We start from the raw sequence: 27,612 nt of genomic DNA, 5'->3' as shown, positions 1-27,612 counted from the left end.
CAATCTGCACAATTCAAGAGTTCAATATTTTAAAGTCAATAACGGCGCCCGTGATATCATTACGGTCATCGTGGAAGGGAAGGAATGTAAGTTCGACAACCGTTATTACTAGAAACCGTGGAATCCACAGCATCCTCACAGTTGTCATGTCAACGATCGTTCAATATTAAACGCGTCACCGCATTGATCGTTTACTTAACCTTGAAAACCAACTTTCCCACGAAAGTTATCTCGCGCTTCTGATTCCGCATTCAATATTCGCGTCCCCATCTCCCTACCGAGAAAACCAACCGACTCACGAAAATGGTCGTGCGCTTCTCACAGTATTGAACTTAGAGAATACGGAGGATAAACTTTCAAGCTTGGATAGCTATTTTCGAATTTATGTATTTTACTAAGAGTAGTCCCATGTATTTGAACTGGGATCGACGGTCGTTGAGGTAATTTAGACAATTATTTTTCTAAGTGGATTTCACGGGAATCGGTTCCGGTGGTCCCGGGGTCCATTTTCTAAAATGAATAAACAGCATCATGTGACATATCAAACGTCATGGTTTTGAACGTTATAGCATATTATCACGATGATTGGTCACTTAAGCTGTTGGTACACAGCGTCAAATATTTGTCCAAAAAGAAATCAAACATCTTATTTGACTCGATCGAATATTCATTAGTGTCAAACTGATGTTGTTTCTTGAGTTTTTTCCTTGTTAAATATTTGACCCTGTGTACTACTGGCCTTAGAATACATCTGGCCATTTTGGAATCAGTTTACCGATTACCGAGAATTGATTCTAGCGATCTCGGTATCCAATTTTCCGAATGTGAACGAAAGACCATCAAGCGACACTTCAAATCTCATGGCTTTTTAAGTTTTACATCATTCTGAGCTATTTTTGTATTATCCGAAATACTTCCTCCTGGTATTTGTTCAAGGACTACTCCATGGGTTTCTTCGGGAATATTTCTATCGATTCTTCCGGCGATTTCTTCAGGTAAACCTTTATGATTTTCTCCCGATATTTCTTCAATAAACTTCTTTTGGAATTTTTCAGCAATTCCTGATGAAGTCTTACTAGAAATTCTTGCAGAGATTCCTCCAGCAACCCTCCTTCTCCCCTAGGATTTTTCTAGTAATTCTTACTATGATACCACCCGGAATTCTTCTAGGGATTTCTCTAGAGATTTCTTTCGGGATTTGTTCAGGAATCCTTATTGAGATTATTCAAGACAATCTTCCTGTGATTCTTCCAGAAGTTTCCTCTAAGAACTCGTTTTGGCTTCCAAGAATTCCAGCTGGGATTTCTCAAGCTATACCTTCTGTGGTTTCTTCAGCTATTCTGGCTAGGGCTTCTCCAGCAATTCTAACTGGTGTGCATATTTGAAATATTTCACATCGGGATTTCTCCTGGCGTTCTTACTAGAATTCTTTCAGGCAATCTTCGTGGGGTTCCTCCAAAAATGTATCCTGCGATTCCTTCAGAGACTCTTCCATTAATTTCTCTAGAATACCTCTACCGATTCTTCCAGGTTCTCTAGCCATTCTTCCTAGTATACATGTCCAAGGAACATCTTTAAGAATTCCTCCAGCCAATCCTGATGCGATTTCACAAGAAATTTGTCTACTAACACCTACTAGGCTTTCTCCAGAAATTCAAACTATGCTATCTCCAATTTTTTTAGGGATTCCTCTAGAGATTTCTATTGGGATTCCCTCAGTTATTCTTAAATTCCTAGAGTTATCCATGGATAAAATTCCTGGATGAGTCTTCAGAAAAATCCCTGGATCACCAGAGGAATTTCTGGAAGTATCCTAGGAAGACTTTTCGGAAGAATCACAGCCGAGATCCCAGCTAGGATATCAAGAGAAATCTCTAGAGGGATTCCTGCAGGTATCACCGTTACAATTTCTGGATGAACCCTAACAGGTAGAGGTGTGCGCCGATTTGAAATCTGTCGGCGGCGGCGTTTTGCATTATTTTAGCCTGCGGCGGCGGCGTGATCGGCGTGACGCCGAGTGAATTTTCGGCGGCAGCGGCGGCGTGAAACGGCGTGGTCATAATTTTTAAATTTTTGTTAAATCCGTTAGTCAATAACAGTGTTTTATTTTTTTAGTATTACATCATGTTGAAGATGCAATGATATGTTTATAGTTACGGTTTAGTTATTTTTCACATGTTTTTTGCAAAATAATTGAAATAATTGTTATTGTAAATCATCAATCATCTGCTCAAAAAAAATATCCAGAATGACATAGTAAACGAATTCCCGAAAGAAATTCTACAGGAATTCCCGGCGAAACTTCTAGAGGAACTTCCAAATAAACTTTTAAAGGAATTCCCGGAGGAACTCCTAGAGGAATTCCCGGATGAACTCCTAAACGAATTTCCAAAAGAACATCTAAAACAATTCCCTGATGAACTCTTAGAGGAGCGTTTGGGGAAACTCCTGGAAGAATTCCGGAAACAAATCTTAGAAGAACTCTTAGAGAAATTGCCGGATGAACTCTTAGAGGAATTACCGGAGGAACTCTCAGTGGAATTCACGGAGGAGCTCTTAGAAGAAATCTCGAAGGAAACTCCGAGCATTCTTTGTGCAACTCCCAGAAATACTTTTAAAGCAACTAGTAAAGAAATTGCCGGAGGAACTTTCGGAGGAATTTCCGGAGGAACTTTCGGAGGAATTTTTGGAGGAACTTCTAGAGAAATTGCCGAAGAAATTCGGAAAGGAGTTCAAGGAGGAATTCGTAGAGCAATTACCAGAGGTATTCCCAGATGAGTACCCGGATGAACTTTTAAAGGAATTCCCGGAGGTACTCCCAAAAAAATTCCCGGATAAACTCTCACATCAATTTCAGAGAGAAGGTCTAGATTAGATAAATTCTCGATGGAACTCCTAGAAGAATTCCCAAGAAATTCATGAAGAAATTCCCGGAAGAACTCATAGAGGAATTCCCGGATGAACTCAGATACTTCTAGAAAAATTCCTGGGAGAACCCCTAGAGGAACGTTCGGGAAAACTCCTAGATGTATTCCTAGAGCCTTAGAGGAATTTCCGGAATGACTTCTAGATGAACTTCCGGGAGAATTCTTAAAGGAACTCTCGGAGGAAACTCCTGGCATACCCAGAGCAACTTCTAGAGAGAAAAAACTTATAGAGCAACGCGTAGTGAAATTGCCTGGATGATTTATTCCTGGTAAAACTCGTGAAGGTGTTCTCGAAGATATTCGAATTCCCGGAAGAACTTTTAGAGAAAGTAACGGTGAAACTCTTAGTGTAATTCCCGGAAAAAATCGGTAAGGAATCCCTGAAGGAACTCGTAGAAGGATTCCCAGAGGAATTCTTGGAGGAAATCCTAGAGAAATTCTCACAGGAACTTCTAGAGGAATGTTCAGAGAAACTTCTGGAAGAATTCCCGAATGAACTTTCAAAGGCACTCCTGGAAAAAATCCAGGAGGAACTGCTACCGAAATTGCCGGAGAACTCCCAGAAGAATTCCCGGAACAACTTTTAGAGGAATTACTGGAGGAACTCCTAGAGGAATAATCGGAGGAAACTTCTGGTGTTTCCAGTACAATTTCTATGAAATCTTGAAGAAATTCCCGTTAAAATTCGTTAAGGAATTCCTGGATGAACTCGTTGAAGAACTCGAGGAGGAATCGCGGAGGTGCTCCTAGGGCAATTGCCGGACGAGCTCCTAAAGGAATTCACAGGAAGAGCTTCTACAGGAATACCCGGAGTAACTCTTAGAGGAATTTCTAGAAGAAGTACTTACTACAAAAAGTCCCAGTGATATTTCTGTAGCAATGCCCGGAGAAACTTCTAGAGGATGTTTCGGAGGAAACCCTCGGAATCCCCGAAGGACCTTCAAGAGTTCCCGTAGGAACGCCTACTGGGATTCTTGGTGAAACTGCTGGAAGAATCCTCAAAAGAGTTGCTGAAGAAATTCTATCTCTTCTGGAGATGAACACGACAAAATCATTTTCTTTAGAATCACAAGCATTTTCTTCAATCTTCGGAATCCCTAGATTCTTTCTTCAGCCATCGGTTATCTTCAGGAACCCACGGTATCCTTATGAACTCGATTTGATTCAAAGGGCTCTAACTTTCAAAACATCGTTGACGCGAAGTTTACAATTTAATTTGACCTATTTTAGTATTCCAAATTTTTAGAACTGTTATAAATTTGGAACACAAAAAAAAATGGAACACCGCTGAAAACTCCTATGTATGCAGATGACTCCAATTGCTTGAAATATTGTAATTAAATAAATCAAGAAATAATATAATTTATCAATACGTTTTTGAGACCGGCGTAGAAAGTTGTAGTTCGGCGGCGTAAGCGGCAGCGAGCCGAAAAATAATTGGCGGCGGCGCACACCTCTACTAACAGGCATTCCTGAAATAATCACAGTAGGAATCGCTTGTGGAATCGCAGCTGGAGCTCCTGGAAGAAGACCAAGAGGAGCTGCTGGAGGAATCCCATAATAAATTTTCAGAGAAATCTCAGGATAAAGTTTCTGGAGGAATTCCTTGAGAAAACACCGAAGGAATTTCTGGAAGAAACGTAGAATGATTTCCTTGAAGTATTCTAAGAGTTTTTGAAGAAATCCCAGGAGATATTATTATAAGAATCCCTAGAAGAATTCCGAGAGGTATTACAGTAAGAATTTCTGGATGAGACCTAGGAGAAATTGCTGGAGGAACCATAGCAGGAATTGCTTGAGGAATCCAGCTGGAACAGGAAGGCCAAAAGGATTTTTTGGAGGAATCCCATGAGAAATTTATGAGGGGGAATTCTTGGATAAAATCTCTTTGATTAAAATACCTGCACGACTGGAGGAACTTCCGGAAGGATCTTAAGAAAAATCTCTGGAGGAATTCTTAGAAGGATTCTGCAATTTATCATTGTATAAATTTCAGCAGAAGTTCTAAGAGGAATTGCTGGAGGAAACAATACAGGACTTTCTAGAGAAACCCCACCAGGAATGGCTGGAAGAATCCAAAGAAAAAATTCTAGAAGAAATGGTTGGGTGCCTAGAGAAGTCCTTAGAAAAACCGGTAGAGGTATTCTGGAGGAATTCATAGAGAAGGCTCTGAAGAAATCACATGAGAAATTTCTGAAAAAATCTCATGAAGATTCCCCGGAGGAGTCCTAGCAAGAATAGCAGGGAGAACCACAGGAAGAATTGTTTGATGAATCCCCGCTGAAATGGAGCTCCTGGAGGAATCCCATGAGAAATTACTGGAGAAATACCGGAATAAAATCTCTAAAGGAAAGGAGGATAAAAGCTCTAGAGGAATCACTGAAGGAACTTCTTGAAGAATGTTCAAAATATTGCCATGAATAAATCCCACAAGAAATCTCTAGAGAAATTCCTAGAAGAACTCCTGAAAGTACTAATAAAAGTGAGAACTTCTGGAGGAGTCCTAGGAGGAATTGTTGGTAGAACCACAGTTGCAATTGCTTGAGAGATCCCAGCTGGAATTCCTGGATAAACTCTGAAGAGGACCTCTGGAGGAATCACCGGAAGAGCTTTTTAAATTATCCATGGAAGATTGCATTGAATGGTCACACCAAGAGTTCTTGAAGGAATTTCTGGAGGAATTACTAGAATTTCGGGAGGTTTTATACAATGAATTTATAGAGAAACCTAGTAGGAGTTGTTGAAGGCATGCCGGAATTTTAAGAAAAGTTCCTTGAATAAACACCCAGAAGGATACCTTGTCCCCCTCGGAAAAAAAATCGGCAGAGGTATTCTGGAGGAATCCATGGAAGGAGACATTTCTGGAGGAATCTCAGGAAAATTTCCGGAAAGTATTGCAGCAAGAAAGTATGGCAGGAGAAAGCCCTAGAAGTATTCCAGGAAGAATCACAGTTAGAACTACCGATGGAGTCCTAATATAAATTGCTTTTGAAAGCCCGGATGGAATTCATGGAGGAAGGATAATAGTTTTTTCCTGGAGAAATCCTTTGAGGTATTTCTCGAAGAACCCCTGGATGAAATCTCAGGAAGAAGTCCTGGATAAATCCTTGAAGAAATTCCTGAAAGATTCACTGAAGGGATTTCTGAAACATCCCAGGAAGATTACGCGGAAGAATCACAGCAAGAATGCTTGAAGAAATCTCTAGAGAAATCTTCAATAGAATTTCTGACCCACAGTTAGAATTTCTGAAGGAGTTCTAGGAGAAATTCTTAGAAAAACCGCAGTAATAGTTGTTTGAGGAATCCCAGCTAAAATTCCCGAAGAAAGCCAATGGGAGTTCCTGGAGGAACCTATATGGAAAAAATCTATAGAAGAATTCCTGGAAGAAACATCGGATGAATTTCTGGAAGAATCCCAGAAAGATTGCCTTCAATAATCTCAATAGAAACTTCTGTAGGAATTCATAGAAAAATTTCGAGACGTATCATACTATCAATTTCTAGAGAAACCCGAGCAGAGGAAAGAAGCTTAATAATAGCATATTTAGATATGGAGAACAAAAAGTGATATTTGTTTGTTTGAGATAAGAGGTAAAAGTACTGAAAATAATATCTCAATTTTACTCGTGGAACATCATCATCATAGCACATTTAGCTCTCGGTAAGATCTAACCATCATCACCATCTGAGCTATTTGATTGATCTTCAAATATCATATTTTGATATTGGTTAGATGGTTCAAGAACAAATTTTTGCTATTATTTTCAGTACTTTTACCTCTTATCTCAAACAAACCAATATGACATTTTGATCGTCAGTACTTGAACTCTGCTCGGGAATCCTTGCTGTAGGAATCTCTGCAGAAAGTTCTAGAGTAACCCCATCTGGACTGCCTGGAGAAATCCAAAAGTCTGATCCTCGTGTCCGCGAGGTTACGCGGAATCTTGATGAAATTACCTTTTTGCCTTTTTTTTTAACGCATGAGAAAGGCAGCTGCAAAGAAGATTTTTTCATTGTTGATTCTTCACTTATTGTCATTTGGAATTTTATATTTCAAAAATGAGAAATTTCACTCTAAATAATTCATTTTGTACATTGCAAGTTAACCTTTTATTGTAGCTGTGGATAACCTTTATTTCTTATTTAAAAGCTTAAATTCAATTTTGACTGCTTTAGGTTTAATTAATAAAGTTTTCACCCCCTTCCAAATGTTCCTGACTTCTTTGTTCCAGCATCGAACGAACTTTTAGTGGCAACAAACTCAATTCCTCTTTTTCTACGTTTCCACATGACCTAATCACACAAATGGTAAATAATTAATTAGTATAAACCACACAATCGGTTAGAGTACCTACTACCAGCATCGAGAGCCAACAAACGCTTTACTTATACAGAAACGAACTTTTGTGCCATGTAGCTATCAAGCAAGTGACTTGCCCGAAGCTAGCGGTTGCTATGTATGTTGGGTTCCACTGGAGTGGAAAAACTGAGAAAAAGTTGCCAAAAATTGACCTGTCTTCGCTTTGCTGCTTTACTGGCAGCAAAGGTCTCAAGGGGTAGTGGTAAGGGAGTCAAGGTGAGGTAGACTAATGGAATCTTAAGGATTAGGCAAGCCGAAAAGGGTTAATATTTGTGGTGACCCTCGAGATAAAAAGATGTTCGCCCGCTCGAGGAGGAGTTGCTTGCTTTGGCTTATACAATGGAGCAATTGAAGCGAAAATGGAACAACTAATATGCAGGTACGGGCATTGAGTGCTCTTCAGAAGAGTGTATACTTGTTTTTTTACGGAACTGTTGAAATTTCCATTCAACCATGAATGGCATTGAGAGTCATCAGGAATGAAAATAATATTTTTAATGCGGTTGAGTGCTTATTGGTTGGGAAAACATTGGTATTTTCTCAGTAAGTAGGGTGATGATGTTTTAAATAACAACCTGTTCTACAGAATTGGGAAACAATGCGCTAGCATTTTGTTCGAAACAACAGCATGCAGATTAGGGTCTGCTGTATTTCTTCCTTTCTGAAAGTAATGTCAGTTGCTAAATGGAGTCAGAGCACCGAAGCATAAATGTTTGTATTACACGAAAAAGATTCATTGAATACAACCAAAAAGTAAGAAGTTTCAAACGAAACACTTGACTCGTTTTATTGTTGCCAGAAAATTAAGGCTCAACTCACATAATAGACCCTTGTAAGTCTTCTTTTCTTTCGTTTAGCAAAACGCTTTCAGATTTAAATTTCATCATCAGTGAAGCACCTTCACCATCAAAACGGTGTGTGTTTGCGCACACTTCATCCAAGGGGTTTCCTCCCAGAGTTTGTAAGAAAACAATTTCCACCAGTTCGCGAACAACTCGCGTGTGAAGATGAACACACACGCACCGAAGTTGGTCCTGACTTATTTTGCATGACTGCCAATGGGAGCAAACTTGGAATTTTCGCATCAACCACTTGAGTGAAATGTTTACCGGGAACCGGGACAAAACTTGATCGACATTCTTGGAACGTTTGAATCAGTTTGAAAGTTTAATAGCTTCCTGGTGTTTCGTTGGGTTTACTATGCGGAAAGCTTATGTACATCATATCTTCAAAACAAGCAGTATTGGTGTATAACTGATTTTTTTGTGAAAAAAGCTTCGATTGTAATGGTTAAAGTATTTAGTATTTCTGTATTCTAACAAGAGTTATTCTCTTGGGAAGGATTTCCTCGTTATATGTTCCAAGGGCGTAGCCAGCTTACAATCAGAGGGGGGACGGGGTTTGAGCTTCCCTGAAATCATTATTACCCTTCAGTAGTCATGCTGTTGTGTTTTGTACCATGCGTTGAAAGCTCGCATGTTCTATACAAAATAGTGAAGTGCTGGTAGCGGTGACCAATTTCTGGAAGATTGAGGATCTTTCTTTACTTGTGCGTTATTTATTCTGGAGCTCATAACATTTCTTTAAATTATTATCTACAAAACTTTCGTAAGATATCTCAGCTACACTATTTAAGAAACAACGAACTCTTTTTAGGATTGGTTCAGGATTTTCTGCAACATTTTCTTTAGTAGAACATAATGGAAACTCCCCCGATGATTTTTTTTTTTGAAAATGTCTTCATAATGTTTTCCATGATTAACTGGAGTACTCTCAGCAAATCATCATCCAGTTTGCCAATGCTTATTAGCAATCTTGGGATGTCTTGGATCTCTATTACTCTAAGAATAAACCTTCAGTTGTATTATTTCAAGTACATCCTTGCCGGAATTTGCCTAAAGACAGTTTTATTTACTCATATATTGAATACTTATCTCAGAGCATGATCCTTTAGAAATACTAACTGACGTATTCCCGGAAGGATTCTGGAAATAATTTTTTAAGATATTCTCTCGAAAGCTTTGAAACTACCACAGGAGAAACCCTCGAGGTATCCCCGTATAAGTTCTTGAAGGGACTCTCTGGAGAAATTCTTGAAGAATTTCCTGGATGTATTTCCGGAGAACCCTGAAGTAATGGTGTCTAGGAGTAAGATTGCCCCCTGACTACATCTATGACCAACCATCCATATTCTTTAAGATCGACAATAGAATAAGAACAGCTTTATAGTTAGTGCTTGAGACATCATCGCGAGTGGCGGCCATCGAGACCGCCCTCTGCGCGTTAACAAGTAGTTCTGATGCAATAAATTATTGTTAATTGTTAGAAATATACGTTTTATGCGTAAATGGTGTGCTATTACATATATGTCCGGAGCAAAAGTTTCACGGACGATGGATAGATTGATCCAATATTACCTAGGCTATAATCTCCCTCCAGAATAAATCGTGCTGGGCCTTGAGGAACACTGTACGAAGGCTGGGAAAGGTCCTAGGGAATATCCTTGAATTTACATGAAGGAATTCCTGGACGATTCGCAGGAATGAATTCAAATAGAAATGTCTGGAGGAGTTGAGAAAGGCATTAATATAAAAAGCCTATAGAATAAACCCTTGAGGCAATTCCTGAGGAGTTCCTGAATCCCTTAACTAATACATTTGAATATTTGAAAAAAAAATCTCTGAAGGACTTTCTAAAGAAACACCCTCAAAACATCCCTGGAAAAACTCCTAGAGAAATCTCTGGAAGAATACCTGGAGAAATCCATGGATAACTGATTCAAATAAAGAATCTCAGTATATATTCTTAAAAGAATCGCAGGACGAATTTCTGGAGCAATTCCATTGCAAGTTCTGCAGGGACTGTTCTTGAAGAAATTCATAGTAAAATTCCTGTACACATCTGTGGATGAAATTTTAAAGGATTTTTTGGAGAAAATTGTGGAAGAATTCCTGGATGACTTCTTGGAGCATTTTATGGCTTCTGTTTGTATCCCTAATCTTGAAACTACCCTTAAGAATTCAAATCCAAATCATTGGAGCAATTCCCCTAGAGGAATTCTTGGATGAATCCCTGGAAAAATTCCTGAAGATATATTTGGAGGAGTCCCTGAAGGAATTCTCCGGACAAACCTGGAAAAAATGTTGGAGAAAAACCGGGATGGATTTCTGCAGAAACCCTTGAGAAATTCCCCTAGAGGAATTCCTGAAGAAATCCCAGGATGACTTGATGGAGGAATACCTTAAACAATTCAATGAGGAATCCCTAGAGTTATTTCTAAAGAAATCCCACAAGGACTTATTGGAAGAATTATTATTGAAATTTCGTGAGGAATTTCTGCAGGAATCCTGCAGGAATTCCTGGAAGAATCCTTGGAAGAACTACTGGAAGAGTTCCTGGAGGAATCCCTGGAAGAAATCCAGCAGGCATCCTTGAAAAAATAAATCCTGTAGGAATCTCTGGGGGAAATCCTGCAGGAATTATCGAAAAATTCCTGGAAAAATTACTAGAGGCAACTTTGGAGGAATCCATACAGGAATTCCTGCTAGAATCCCTAGAGGAATTCTAAGATGATGAATCCCTGGAGGATTTCCTATAGATGTGCATGCAGGAACTCCTGGAGGAATCCCTGAAAAAAAAATTTGAAGCAAATCAAAGGAATTACTAGAGGAATCTCTGGAGAAATTCCTGGATGAATTGCTGGTGGAATTCTTGAAGGACTCTCTTCGAGAATTTTGGAATTCCTGGAGAAATTTCTGACAAAATCGCTTGAGGAATCACTGAATTACTGGAGGAATTCCTGGAGGAATCCTTGGAGAAATTCCTGGAGAAATCCTTGGAGAAATTTCTGGAGGAATCCTTAGATAAATTCCTGGAGGAACCCTTGCAATATAACCTAGATGAATCCTGGAGAAATCCCTGGCTCAGTTCCTGGTGAAATTCCTGGATAAATTCCTGGAGGCAGTATTGGAGGAATCCATTCACGAATTTCTGTAACTCGTGGAGATATCTCTGGAAGAATTCCTTAAGAAATCCCTGGAAAATTTTCTATATGAATTCATGGAGCACTTCCTGCAAGAATTCCTAGAGGAATCCAGAATTTCTTTGCTACGGAATTCCTGGAGGAATCCCTAGAGGACTTTTGGCAGGAAACCCATGAAAAATTTCTGATGAAATTCCTTGAGGAAACCCTTGAGGCATCCTTGGAGAAAACCCTGCAGGAATCGCTGGAAGAATCCCTGGGGAAATCCTTGGAGAGCCCCTGGATCAATCCCAGGGGGGGAAATTCATGGAAGAATTCCGTATATGTAGAATCATAGAGAAATTCCTGAAGAAATTCCTAGGGTTATTTCTATGGGAATTTCTGGATGAATCGCTAGAGGAATTCTTAGATGAACGCCTGAAGGAAAGATGAATAAATAATGATTGATTAAAGAAAAAAATCTTTTAATTGCTGATAAATAATTATCTTGTAAAATCAGTGTGATTAAGATTTATGATTAGAGGAGAAAATTTCATGATTATGATTAATAATTTTTGATTAATTTTAATCAATAATCATGAATAAATTGATAAATTGAGAGAAATTCCAGGGAAAATTATTGGGGGATTCCTCAAGGAATCCCTGAAGTAATTTCTGGAGGAATCTCTAGATAAATTGCTGGAGAAATTCCTAAAGGAATCACTGGAGGAATCCCTGGAAGAATATCTGAAGTAGTTCCTGGCTCAATTCCTGGGACAACTTTTATCATTTTTTTTATAGAATTGTTTTAAATAATCCCTGGATTTGTTCTTGAGAGAATCCCAGTAGGAATTCCCGAGTGAATTCCTGGAAGAATTCTTGGATGAATATTTGGATAAATTTCTGAAGAAACCCCAAATGGAGTCCCGGAAGCAATCTCATGATGAATTTCTTAGGAAATCTCAAGTGAGCTTTCTAAATAAGTTCCTGGAAAATTTTCTGAATGAAGCCTTAGAAATAAAAAATTGAAGAAATCGACATCTGCAGTAGTTTCTAGACGAATTCTTGAAGAAATCCTTAGATGGACTCCTAAAGGATATTTATGTCCAATTTTTTAAAGATCTTCTGTATTAATTTTTGAATGATCTCTGGTAAAATTTGCCGAAAGAATTGTTGGAAGAAACTCCTGCATAAAAATTTCAAAAAATTGAGGGTCCCAAATGCAAAGGGGGTCACCATTTTGTCGATTTTGAGTTGAGTACATAAAAAAATTATTCAGATTTCAAGCTTTTAGGAACCTTTTTCAAGATTGTTTTTATGATGATGGAAAAATAAATACAATAAATCGGCGAAAATTTGCTCGAATTTTAAACTTCATACATTTTGTATGGGATGGGATATTTGTGAAAAACCATTAACCTCATTTACTCGAAAATGGGTTTTGTCACTTACACTCCTGTGCTTCTAACCACCTCAACTGTGCAAAATTTCAGCGCAATCGTTGAAACTATAATTTAGCGCAAGCGGTTCAAAGTTTTCATAGGATTTACTATGGGAAAAGTTGCACTTTCGGATAAAAAATCCCAGAGGTCCCTTCTTGTCTCCTTAATTCAAATCGATCAACGCTTCTTGTAGAAAAATCATTTATGAAACTTTCCTTTGAAGACCGAAAAAAATTGGATGCTTGTGGAAAAAGTTATTGATTTATTACCGATTAGTGATTCAACGAATGGCTTTTTGTTTTGTTTTATTAGCAGCACTGCTGCTGCCGTTGTTTCATGGGGTAGCGGGAGGCATCACCACCCCCAGAAACAGCAAGGATCTTTTCGTAAAGGAAATTTCCTTGACTTCCTTGGGCATAGAGTATCTTCGTGCCTGCCACACGATATACACATGCAAAATGGTCATTGGCAGAGCTCTCAGTTAAAAACTGTGGAAGTGCTCATTGAACACTAAGCTGAGAAGCAGGCTTTGTCCCAGTGAGGACGTTACGCCAAGAAGAGGAGGAGCCATAATTGGTACACTGAGCCTACCTCAGGCTTTTAACCACATGTACATTTTACATCTTTCCAAAGTTCTGGAAACGTACTGCTACTTGACTGTAACCGAATAATGATATGCAAATAACGTTGTTACCATAACAAATCGATCTCTATAAAAGCTCACAGTTTGTGTAGAAAATGCTGTCGTGAGCAATTTATTGTTAGCCACTCCAACTCCCTTGAAACGCAATGCAAACGGAAATAGTTGCCTACACAGCTGGTAGCCTTTTACCATTGTTTCTCCGCTGGCTAGGTGTATCATTCTGAAAGGTTGGCTCATTTATTTCACAGAACTCGACTCATTAGCTTTCACGAACAGGAACATAATAAAATACTGACGCAATATACCAGACTACAACGCGGGAAGGAGGTGAATAAATATGAATGAGAAAATGAGCGCTCCACTCGGCAGGTCGCCTTTGATGATGGAGCTTGGAAAACCCCTTTTCGGAAAAGGTTGCTTTTCCTCCACAAGGCGACGAACACGGCCAGAAGCCAGATCCGATTAGCTTCTCGTTCTAGTGGTTTTGACCACCCAAAACACGTGCAAAAACGTTAAATTAAAGTGAGCACAAAGCAAAACCAGGCTGTGCTCAGTCTGCAACCTTGTCGGGGCTCTAATTGCGGAAGATCGTTATCAGACTTCAAAAATATTAGTTTGTCCCACCAAACTTGGTAAAAGTTTCCTACCACGACAACCAGATCATCGCATCCCCTCGGCTATATTTCCGCCACGAACTTCACGAACCGGAAAACGGCAGCTCAACTCGAATCGTCCGGGGCCAGTTTATGATTTCCTACGCCGCGCCGCGCCGGTTGCACAACAAAGTTATGACTGCCGCCTTTTTTGATGGTTATGATGATGATGATGGTGATAACGATGATTATGCTAATGATGCGAACTCACTCGTAGCTTGCGCATTGCTGTTGCGGCATGTTATTGGATGAGAGAGAGTTCTACCGCCCCCCGCTTTTGTCGCTTGGTACAGAAAACCATGTTGCCGTTAAGTCGAGGCTGATGGGACACAAGAGTGTTTCCGGTTCAACCACACAGTTAGTTGTTCGTTTCCGCTTCTTGTCATAATCTCTCAACGTATAACATGCTGGACATGGCATCTTTTTTTCTCATTCTTCTTCCATTTCTTCAACCTAAGCCTTATTCCTTTCATTTTTATTTTTTTGGATCTTCGGATTCTAGGTTCTGGTTCCACGTTCTCATTGGAACAGAAATTGCCTTCCTTCAACATAGTGCTTTTAAAGTACATCCCTAGTTAATCATTGAAGAACTAGTATTGTATGGCAATAAAGATGGTTGTAAGGGAACAGATTAACGAATCTGTTTGCATCTTTTATACATTCCCCTGGAACACTACCACTATCTGTTGAGCGAGAAACACAAAAACATCTTTCTGACTTAATTCTAGTTAGCCTGTACCTCGTTGAATGTTTTTTAAACACCGTTTATACCACGTGTAGTATTTTCCGGGGTTTCCGTGTTTTTTCGACTAAATGTATGCTTCTTTCCTTGATCAGCCTAGATAGCTGTGTAACGTCGGTAGCGATTGCCTCAATTGGCTAAGAATAACACTACGGACCGCCTGTTCCGGCGGTATGAGTCAACCAACAAGTAACCCCTAATTCATGATGTGATGTGGCTATATGCTTACCGTGCCTAAGAATGAATGGCTAAGGGGATCTAATAAAACCTTAAAACTGCCTTCCACAGTATTTTGCCCTTACTGCACTAATCGGATTTTAAAGAGTTTATTTTTCCTTAGTTTGAGTTTGGGGCTACGGTAAGGATAGATCAATTTTCAGCATAAAAGAACAGCAACGATCAATCTTTGCAGATTTATGCTAAATGGTACAGCCAAAGATGTCTTAGTTTAAGAACCTTACTTCCGTAAGGGAAATTCCTAGGAAACCTTGTAAACCCGGTGTTTGCTTCTTTCAGTAAAAATTAAATGGCAAATATGCGTGTCATGCCTCGAGCCTGTGTGCATGTCAGCAACGTAATGTTTGCTACACAGTTAGAAAAATGTTTTACCGAAATCTCAATCGTTAAATTTGTTTTACAGGAAAAATTCGGTAAAGGTAGCAATTTTAATCGAAATTCGTCACAGTTTGACAGATAAACGATAATTTTTTACCGAAATTTGTTAATGTTTTACAGAATTTCATTTAAAATCCATTACCGAGAGCTCAGCGGTTGAGATTTCTAACCACTAGCGATGTATTGGAGCGTCCATAAATGACGTGTCAATTTTAACCTATTTTTTACTGCCCCTCCCCCTCGTAGCATATTTTTCCATACGTAAGACATGGCTCGCCACCTAGCTCGCCACACAATCCCAAGCTCCTCCTCCCCCCATAAAAACGATTTATGGGCGAACCATAAATGCTTTAACAATTGATATATCTGTTGGAAACCTCAACAGGAAATTTGTTTATTGTTCGGTTAATTTACCGCATGATCAACCATCCCCTACGGATGCTGTTTAACAAGTCATAGCATACTCCACTTCAAAAGGCCTTCCGCTAATTGTTGGCAGTGATGCTAATGCTTACCATATCGTCTAAGGCAGCTCAGACATTAACTTGAGAGGCTCCAGTTCGATGGAATAGTTTACAGATCTTGAATTACTGAACAATGGCAACACCCAAACTTCATGGTATCTACTACAGAGAAAGTGTTAGGCATAACGCTTTGCTCAAGTAGAATTAGTCACGAGCTGACCAATTAGCAGATGTCAGATGAAGAATCTCTAGCTGACTATCGCTATATCTTTTCTGAACACTTGAATGTTACTTCACGAAACTTTGCGTTTCAGGAATCCCCGGTCAACCAACTGGGATCTCTTTGGTTGCGGCAAAATTTCATGGATACTCGCCATCCATTGACACTCCAAGTGATTTAGATGATGCCGTTGCCCCCACCGGTCTGTGAAGACCACAAGAAAAACCCCTTGGTAAAACTCCGACCTGGTGAAGCTCAGGAAATAATGTAGAAAGGGTTGGAACAGACGACGTTCGGCTGGTTTGGAGGCTTTCAGTTCGATTCGCAAGGCCTACCAGAAAGTTCTCCAGTCTGTTGAACCATCAGGCGGGAAAAATCGTTGTACAAATGTTTCCAGTTTGAGTGAAGTCAGTCCCCAAGCAACACACATGTCATATAATAGTTACGGCAGCGCAAGTTTTAGTTGCATAGAAGTAAATTTGACGTTATTTTAGCATAATGTTAGAATAACGTCAAAATAACTTATATACAACCAAAACTTGCGCTGCCGTAACTTTAATAAGACATGTGTGTTGCTTGGGTCGGTTACACAAAATCCCAGCGAAATCTGAGGATTTCCGAGTAAACGAACTTCGTTGGCCAAATGGCGATTTTACTTCCTCTGATGAGGAAAACACTTCGGATGAATCTGATGTCTTTTGTTGTAGGTTTGATTTTCTGGCTTCAAAGCGGAGTAATGTTACTGCAGAATCGATTGAGTGGGCACTAAATAGCTTTGCTCCTTTCAAATCTACTGGGGCAGATAGGGTTTATCCTATTTGGCTTCAGAAGGATTTTATTACTTCACACATGTTTTGAAAAAATATTTGTTTGCAGTTTTGCCGCAGAGTATTTTTTCAAATCTTGGGGGGATATTACTGTGAAGTTTATTCTGAAAGTAGGTCGTGCGTCATTCTTCATACTAAGAGTTTCAGACCTATCAGTTTGACCTCTTTTGTTCTGGTTATCTATGCTGATGCTCATATCATTGAAATCTGCTGTTATGAAATGCTTAGAACGAACTGTGGATCATCATGTTCGTGATGTTCATCTGGGCAACGTGCCTCTTCATGTGAACCAACATGCCTACCAATCTGGTAAGTCCACTGTAACGTTTTTACACAAGGGTTTTAAGATACAGAGAAGGCATTCGCTCAAAAGCAATCCTGCTTGGGTGTTTTCTTAGATATCGAGGTGCCTTTGGCAACGTGCCTTTCGATGCCATATTGGAAGCCGCACGGAGTCATGGTATATCTCTTATGATTTCCAGTTGGATACACCAAATGCTCAAAACCGATATCTCTTCTCGAAATAGCAATTGGAAAATTGAATGTTTGTGGATGCCCCTAAGGGGGAGTCTTGTAACCGCTTTTTTGGAATCTCGTAGCAGATACGCTATTGAGGCAACTCAATAATAGCGCTTTTCCTACTTATGGTTTTGCCGACGACCATCTAACATTGTTATTTGATATGTGCATCAACACCATTTCCGACCTCATGCAAAGCGCCCTTCTGGTAGTTGAGGGTTGGTGTCGCCAATATGGCCTTTCGGTTTATCCGAGTAAAACATCTATTGTTCTTTTGACGGAAAGGCGATACCGTAATGGCTTCTCTCTGGCTAGCGCCACCCATTATTGATCACCAGAGCTCTAGAACAAAAAAAATGATGGCTTTATAGCCGTTATGATGGCTGTGGCTTTTTTGGCATTGTATCCGCAGTCAAACAGCAGCTCTTTCATTGCATATCAATTTTCATTATGCCATGCCAACATAGACTATTTTAACATATACGAGTTTATATACACACTTTAATGAGTTTATTTCTACATTTTTGCGATTTCATTCGTATACCAATGCAACATAATAAGAAAAATAAACAATAGAAGTGTGAATTGATTTGTTCGCGAGTTTCATAAGTTTAGTTCATGGCAATAAAACATCAGAATATCATTTGCTACGAAGTTCCCTTCACCTTGTAAAAGTTTATTTGTTCTGTTATACGACTTAACCAAACACATAGCATTATCAGAATAACTACAAAAATAACATCATATTCGATGAAAATTTTCCCTTCGCTCTACATCTATGCGATAGTAACATGAAATAGTATACGATGTAATGCGTGCATCCTTATCCGACTCTGGTTGTCTGGAAAGTATGTTTTGGTTCCGGGTCATTTATCCGAACGCCATTTGGCCGAATGCCGTTTGGCCGATTGCCGTTTGACCGAAAAATGCATGATCAACTTAAGTGATCATGCCACTGTTTTCTAATCAGTGTAAGTCGAAAAAAACAGCCTATGATACAAAGAAGAAAAAATCTCTGCCAAAATCCCTAATGGTAAAACTTGAAAGAATATCCTATGATTAAAAGATGATTATGAAAAGACCCTTTATGTAAAATCCAGTGCGAAATCATGCACATAAGAGGAATGAGCGCACCTTTACGTGGAATATCTTGCAAAATTACATTACGGTCATGTAAATTTCTATATAATAACGTGTACTTCAACGTGGAATCCAACCGGTTACGCAGCTGTTCACGGAAATTTCGTCGACCATAAGTTTACATGACATCTGATGTAAATGTGCGCTAAATCTAGCGTTCCCTTTGTGTGCATGATTTCTCACAGAATTTACATGGATGGATATTAATTCCTGCGCGGGAATCAAACCTGTCATCCTTAACATAGCCGGATCCGGTATCCGTCATTTTAAATTCACTCGGTTCTCTAATTCGCTAAAGGTAAGAAAAAATCACTTATTTTGACGCTGAACATTTTTTCGCGTCCGTTACTTTTTACAGCATACTACGATCTGTTATTCCTAGGACTTCTAGATAGCTACAAACTGTTTTAAAGTTGCTTTTGATGTTAAATCTGTTTACTACATGAACTAAAAGGGCTTACCAATTCCATGCCAAAACCTTAATAAATAATGCCTAAGAGCAGAATAAACATTGTTACTTGGGTTACATGAAATATGATGCAAAATTACATTATGATCATGTAAATTTCAGTAAAATATCGTGTTCTTCGTCGTGAAATCCTACCGGTTATGCAATTATTTGCGGAAATTTAGTCGACCATAACGTTAGTTTACATTACATCTGATGTAAATGTGCACTAAATCTAGCATTCCCTATATGTGCATGATTTCTCACAGAATTTACATGGATATTTTTTTCTGCGCAGTAATGGAATCCGTCATCATCAACATAGTCGTTCTGAATACATGTATGGTAACCGCTTCGGTTGTACTTTTCGGTATTCAAGGCCATTGGACTACCCTAAATACTATTTGTACCGTCATTTGAATCACCTATATGAAGGCGTAAATCCTAAGTTCTTCTGCATAAATTCGGTTGACAATTTTCAATAGCGTGCAATTAAAAAATCGCCAAAGTTTTTAGCATTTCAATCAATTGAAAATTGATATTGGAATAAGCACTCCATAAGCTGATTCGTTTCATTTATTCACGATTGTTTAGCAGCACAAGTAAAATTTGCTTCACGTTACTACAACTAAAGTCACCAAGTACCTGGACCAACCTCAGGGCTCAGGAAGTCAATAAACATCCAGTAGCCTACACAAAACCCAAACATCCATCCACGTCAATAAACCTGTGCTTATTCAAGCTTTTATGAAAATAATTTATTTAGATTACACTCCTTAAATATGCAACCATGACTTTCTTCCCCGAGGCATCGTGAGCAAGGCTCGAGCCAGGCCACCACGGCCCACTGGCACTGGCTGGCGTCATGGCATATGTATTAGGGGCTGTCCATAAACCACGTGGTCATGGAGGGGGGGTTCGGCCAATGACCATTTTGTATGGACAAATTAAAATTTTTGTATGGACAAATGACCACGCGGTGGGGGGGGGTGTTGAAAAGTCCCAAAAAAATGACCACGTGGTTTATGGACAGCCCCTTACCACACCAGCACCACCGGATCAGCATCACGGTGGTAAACGGTAGAATTGCACGAAAAAAAAATTAGACGGGAGGGTACGCCACCGTCGAGACCGTCGAGTTCAGGCACACGTTTCTCTTGGGACGCTATCCGATTTCAAATGATTTCGAGAGGTGCGCAGCTGAGATGGTCGTAAAAGTGTTTGAAATAAATTGGCCTTGCATCAACAGAGAGATAAATTCTTAATTAACTTACTTTTCTGAGGTCCGAATTACGCCGTGTTGGTGCAGGGTGTTTGCAGAAGTTGAATTGAATCCGTAGCCTCTTCGTAGACGTAACACGGCTTCGTTCGATGGAGGAAGTCTTCGTCGGAGCTCAGCACAATAATTCAACACATTAATCATTTACCTCCATGTATCACATTGGGTAGTGTAATTCTTTTTTATGATTGTTCTGTTTCCAGCGTAGTTTTGCACGCTTCTGCTGCTCAATGATTGCTCAACGTGTGAATTTCATTTTCCCGTCATAACATTTTTATGAGATCGCAAACACAAAACACAGCATCACCGGAAGCGCGGGTCAAATGTGGAAACAGAAAACACAGAACACTTTTCCCGACAGTACCGAGCAGAAACAGACGCACTTCACATTCACGTTCACCTGGCTTATCTTGCCGTTCAGACTTTGGATGAGATGGAAAATATGTACGAGGGCGGCCCAAACACCAAACGCCGTAGGACAGGAAGGCCTTCACGTAATCAGAATTTATGTGGATTATCACCGTAAGCAAACTGACGAAGCACAATATCGTAGACGAAAGAAGCAAACTTTTCGCAAGGGGAGCCAAATTGAACCGGAGAATTTACTTCGTCTTCTTCCGCAACAACCTGCTGTTTTAGTTAACGTTTAATTTGATAATTTTCCATCCTGTTTCACTTTTTATCAAATTTTACCGTCGACCAACTAACGAACCTCTAAGCTATCCGTCGTCAAAGTCCCAACGGTTCGCTCTTTTAAATCCCTCGCCTCCGATTGTAGTACACAACACTAAATATAGCAAAAATCTTCCACCGCATGAGGTTCAGAAATCAATAGTCACTCCGCTCTACGGTCACCCATCGCATCGCATCGGTTTTCCCGACGAAAGTTTTGGACGGGCAGCAGCACGTCTTCCGGCAGTTCCGAGAAAACCGGCCCAACCGAAAAGGTCTCTATCCAATGCGACCCTGAATGCGCACCACACGATACTTCACTCCATTTCCTCGGAAAAATTGGTTTATTCTAGTGTGTTATTCTTTGCACTCTCTATATCCACCATCCTCGGCTCGTTCAATAACACGTCGTCACACCGACACCAGTCAGCCGTGTCGAACCACAACAATTCAAATCCCAAGACCCAGCGAGAACAGTAGTGGCAGCTTTATAGAATTCACCCTAGCCCTTCATCACCAACAACAACAACAACAGCAACAAAACACACCGTCCGTAGACACGCAAGCCAGCACTTGCCCCAAAGCAAACCCTCACTCAGCTGGACGCTTTCCACCCAGTATCCATCCGTGTGGGAAAATAGAAGAAACAGCAAAAAAGCACACCTTAACAACGAGGAAAATGGGAGCACTCCACTAGAACGACCGGAACCGACGAACGCAGACAGACGACTGTGCTTCCACCAGCGAAGGGATCGCACCAGAAGGACCTGCCAACTGCCAACAGCTGAACACACGACGTCCGATGACGATGACGATGGTGCGCCATCGGAAAAGCTCTGCGATGGTTTTTCCGGCAAAGGGATCCACGAGAGATGATGAGAAATGAGAGCTTTTTGTGTCGAACGGCTTCGGGTTCTCTGTTTTGAAAACAAGCCTTGTGAAAACCTATTTGGTGACGAGAGGGGCATGTGTTGAATCTGAATGTTCCAAGATTTGGTTGAATGAACTGAGAGAGCTTTTTGAAGCATTCACTTGGGATGAACTGAGCTTCATTTGAAGGGATGGATTAAGGGCGTATGATAACATCGTAGCATCGTAGGTTTTGTGTAAATTTGTAATGGGTAATATTTAAGCGATTAAAAATTATTGCTCCTAAGTCATTAATTGAACATTGAGCAAAACAAACACTAGCTTTGATTTGTTGTGTTTGTAGGTATACAGGGTGTTAGGTTCGTGAGTGCAAACTTTTTAAAGGGTGATAGAGGACCATACTGCCGTGTGCAGCATAGTTGTCCCATGTTCTATGGGAATCCCTATTAGCATGGGACAACAATGCTGCACACGGCAGCATAAATGGTGAAAAAATGGTTCTACGCATACGGTCAAATCTCAACCGTTACGTAGTTATTGAACTTCCCATGTTTTTGACTATTATTGCCTTAACTGGCTATAACTTCAAAATGGTCAAACTTATCGCAGTTTTTTTTACCCTTATTCTAAAGATCATTAAATTTTCTATCAAATGGCATCTTTTAATCGATTGGTTTAGTTAAATAACTAAGTTTTCTAGGCTGAAAGTCTCTTAATAATAAAGACAAATCAATCAATCAATCAAGTATTCTAGAGCAAAATAGCTTAAAATAGTGTGTTTTAATTTGTTTTTGTCAATTATCTCTGAAACATGAGTAGTAAATTAAAATTCTTTCTTTGGCAAAATTATGGCTCCTATTCCACTCTACAATTCGTTCTTTGACATCAAACTTCTAGCTCTTATCGTTTTCTTGCAATTTTAATTTAAATGTGCGACACAGTGCGTAAAAAAGTTCTTCCTTTGACAGTTACAAATTTATGATCTGAAATGCGAGGTTTAAATCGAAATTGCAAGAAAACGACAACGGATAAAAGTTTGATATCAAAGAACGAATTGTTGAGTGAAACAGGGGCCACAACTTTGCGTTGGGAAGAATTTCAAATTATTACGCATTTTTCAAAGATAAATTACAAAAACTAATTAAAACACACTACTTTTGAGCTATTTGCTCTAGAAAACTTAGTTATTAAACTAAACCAAAAATATCAAAGATGCCATTTGATAAAAAATTTAATAATCGTTCGAATAAGGGTCAAAAAACTTCGATAAGTTTGACCATTTTCAAGTTATTGCCAGTTATGGTAATAAGAGTAAAACCCTAATTAATCCACCAAGCGGTGATGGCGCCTTTCTCGTGCCTTCGAAACCCCATTTCAATAAAACTCAAGCGAAATGTTTATGTATATCGCATTTTCATACAATTAACAGAAATCTATTTCATGATACCAGAAATTATATCGTTTATCTGCCTTTCAATGTTTGAGCCTCAAACTCTTAAGAAAAAGACGCTATCTTGAATTTGAAGCCGCCATTTAGGAATAATGATTGCCATCTTGGATGTTCTGGTCGCCATTTTTGGAATCCAGACATCATCCCCATACCAAATATATCAATAATGCATTGTTTCAGGCCCTAAAACTCCATTAAACAGCCGCGATATTGAATTAGGAGCTGCCATCTTAAATTTAGATCGCCATTTTGGATATCCTGATCGCCATTTTGGACTCTGGAAGTCTTCCCCATACCAAATATACCAATATTGCACGGTTTTAGAGCAGAAAACTTCATTGAACAGCCGTTAGAGCTTAAATCTCCATCAAACAGCCGCCATCTTGAAACTGAAGCCGCCATCTTAGATTTTAGATCGCCATCTTGTACATTCTGGTCGACATTTTTGGACTCCGGACATATTCCATGATTTTAGAGCCTTAAACTTCTTTAAACAGAAGCCATCTTGAATTTGAAGCCACCATCTTGGATTTCAGACCGCCATCTTGGATATCCTAGTCGCCATTTTAGGAGTTCAGACATCTTCCCCATATTAAATATTCTCATATAGCATCCCAAGTAGCACCTGCAACTAAAATTGAAATGATCATCGTTGCAAACATGTTGCAACTGAGTTTTCATGAAACAAACAAAATTAAAACCTATTAAAATCCTGTTGGTAATGCCAAACTGAGGTATAACATTTTTATAACAACTAGCATAATGAAAACAAACATCATCATTAGTCGAAACTTGTGAAACCAATTTGTAACTGAAGTATAATATTATTGTTTCAACGAATCTTAGTTACAACCGTTTACAAACCAAATCAACCAAAACATTGATTCTGATTGTTATAAACATATTGCACCTGGAACTTATTTAGAACATAACGAACAATTTTGACAGGAGAGGTAGAAGTTCCAAAATGTGCAGCAAAATGTTTTTGTGATCATGAAAAAAATAAAACGCACTATAAAAACCCAAAATGTTTCAAAAATTATGAAATCATGTACAAATAAAATGTAATTTTTTCTTCATAAATTTATCGACATATTCCAAATTTTATAAAGTTGAAGTGGTAAAATAGAAAAAAAAATCTGATTGGAAGTATAATAATGACTCAATAAAAAAAGCCTCATTTTCGCAGTACTGAACGACTGGTACCTACTACTGGGAATATATGGGGGTTTGAGAAATCTAACGTAACGTACAAAAATATTAGGAGTTTTCCACGACAAACTTTACAATGGGTTTACATTTTTAACAAAAAACGTAAAAATTACCTTACGTTATAAATGGACAGCCTCTTGTCCACGTAAATGGGAAGTACACGTCCAAGTGTCTGCTTTTTTGGTTACTTATGTCCTATACGGAAAATTCAACCTACCTTATTTTAGGTCGATTTTACCCTGAAATGAGTAAACCAAATTTTTTTAGGTTGTTTTTCCTCTCTTCCCCACCGATGTTGTCGTAAATAAACATAGATGTGTCTGTCCAACGGGGGTCCTTGAAGCCAATAAGCCATTTTTGGGTAAATGAAGACTTACCCAAATTTGGGTTGAATGAAGGGGGTCTTGGGTAGAAATTACTTACTCTTGAGTATATTTTTAGCTAGAGGTTTTACCTCAGGCAATTTACCTAGCATAAGTTTAATCGATTCACGCAAATGTTGACTTATTTGGAATTGTTTTAAATTGGAACAGTCGATTTGCTGTCATCCCCATAGTTCCAATCGAGCAGGAGACCTGTCAAAACGACAAGGATTCGCCACTTTGGTATGCTCGAGACACTTTAGGCCAAACTATGGGATTGCGTCAAAAGAATCCAATTTTGGGTACTTTGGCGGTTTTGTGTACCGCGTGCAGCATTGTTGTACTTTATCAATTCCCATAGACATGATTTAGCAAATAGTATCTTTCTAAATTCTAAAATTAATTTTCAGCATTTAACGGGTGCATTAAATAAGCTGCAGAAATGTACTCCGTCAAAGCAATATGGCGAGTTAATTTTTACCACAAATACCAAAATTTTCACTCGCAAAATAATAGGTAGACTGAGGCGCGTTGGGAATACGGAGCCAAAATGCGTGACTTACCGATAAATCTGGAGCGGCACACAAATTGACGTTCTCGGTCAGACTTTTTTGCGGTATATTTGTGCACATAATTATTGATCACTTGAACGAAACTGTGGTTGCCTAATCACTGGCAGTGACGAATGTGATGACTAGCTGACTAGTTGTCGAACCGGTCACAGTTTGTAAGTCGACTATAAGTTGTATCTTGGTTATAATTCGATTGCGTATTAAAACCGTTTATATCACGAATGGATGTTTTATATTGGCTCCACCTCTTGCGCTTTTTTAGTTGTAATTTAGTCGTTAATATGACGATTGGTTCAAATGGCATAACTTTTAATATAGTTGCATACAAATTACAGGAACTTATTAATGTCCAAGTGTGTTGCTTGGGATGCTTTATGACCCTAAATCTCTAGTAAAAAGCCGCAATCTTGAATTTTGAGCCGCCACCTTGAACATTTGGCTGCCATCTTGAATTTTCGGCCGACATCGTGGAGCTTCTGGTCTCCAGTGTTGATTTCCACACAAAACTCGTCAACCATGCTAAGGGTTACAAAAATTGCTGCAGTTTGATTTATCGTATGATGGGCTAGTTCAGTTTTATATACGGCCAGTTCTACCGGTGCTGGTCCGGATCACTGAAATGGCCATAACTCCGGAACGCCTTGGCCGATCTGGACCATTTTTGATAGCAAACAATTCCGATTCGATTCAAGCTATAATCCGAAAAATCGGCCAATGGAAAGTGCCTTAAAATTGAGTGAACTAATTTTGCGCACATACATACACACATACAGACATAATCTCAATTCTTTGAACTGAGTTGATTGGTATATGCGACTTGATCCACCGAGCCTTTTTTCGAAAAATCGTATTTTGAGTGAACATACACTGTGGTGCATAATTGATCGGACAAACGCCGATTTTCATACAAAATGGCCAAGTTTGAGATGCTGTAACTATGGTTTGCTTTGATGGATTGAGCTCAATTTTTGACACGGAACTACAAATATGCTGAATTTTGTGTATACAAAGTAAAAAATGTTTTCGTTCACAGGTCTGGGCGTGGCAAGGCGTTGAAAATATTGCAAAAGTGATCGGACAGCGGCACGCGTGTAAATCAAAGGGGTACCGCTGTCCGATCACTTTTGCAATATTTTCAACGACTTGCCACGCCCAGACCTGTGAACGAAAACATTTTTTACTTTGTATACACAAAATTCAGCATATTTGTAGTTCCGTGTCAAAAATTGAGCTCAATCCATCAAAGCAAACCATAGTAACATCATCTCAAACTTGGCCATTTTGTATGAAAATCGGCGTTTGTCCGATCAATTATGCACCACAGTGTATAGTTTTTTTAGTACACTAAGGGTCTGTGTCAATTGGCGAATTAAAATTAATTTTTACTTAAATTTGACAGTTCAACACTTAAACTTGACAGTTCTCTCTAAGGAAATAATTATCGAACTGTCAAGTTTAAATGAAAATTAATTTTAATTCGCCAATTGACATAGACCTTAAGTGTGCGAGAAAGGCAAAACACTACTTTCGAGCTTTTTTGCTTTAGTCATCTAACTAAACCAATAGATTCCAATAGTTAGCAAATTTGATAATCTTTCAAATGCGATAAGTTTGACCATTTTCAAGTTATAGCCAGCTTCAGACAAGCAAAGTCAAAAACATGTAATGTTCAATGACTACGTAACGGTTGAGATTTGATCATATGCGTAAAACATTTTTTTCACCGGTCGGAACCTGTATTCTTGCTAACGTTCATAAGGTTATCAAAAAAACCTAGCCTTGCTGTGTCGCATGCATAGGTGCAGTTCAATTATATATATAGCCGCTTTCGGAGGGACACCCGGAACTGGTTACGGCACTACCGGCTGTCCCTAATGTGGTCCTAACCTATTTCTTTTATAACCAGTCATCAGGTTATCAGAAAAGCCGTTATTTGTTGTATCGCATGTATGAGTTTGGTACTCTTTTATATTTGGCCACATCCGTCGAGACCCCCGGAACCGGTTCCGGATCATTACCGGTTCAGATATGGTCTGATACTGCTTTCCTGCTAACCGTTCATCAGGTTATCAAAAATGCCGCTGTTTGATGTGTCGCATGCATGGGTTTGGTACTCTTTTATATTTGGCCACTTCCGGTGGGACATCCTGAACCGGTACCGAAACACTACCGGTTCAGATATGGTCTGATTCTGTTTTCCTGCCTACCGTTCGTAAGATTATCGGCATTGCCTC

The sequence above is a fragment of the Aedes albopictus genome, chromosome 2, assembly GCF_035046485.1.
Source record: "Aedes albopictus strain Foshan chromosome 2, AalbF5, whole genome shotgun sequence".
Taxonomy (NCBI): Eukaryota; Metazoa; Arthropoda; class Insecta; order Diptera; family Culicidae; genus Aedes; species Aedes albopictus.
Note: the sequence above shows the minus strand (reverse complement) of the source record.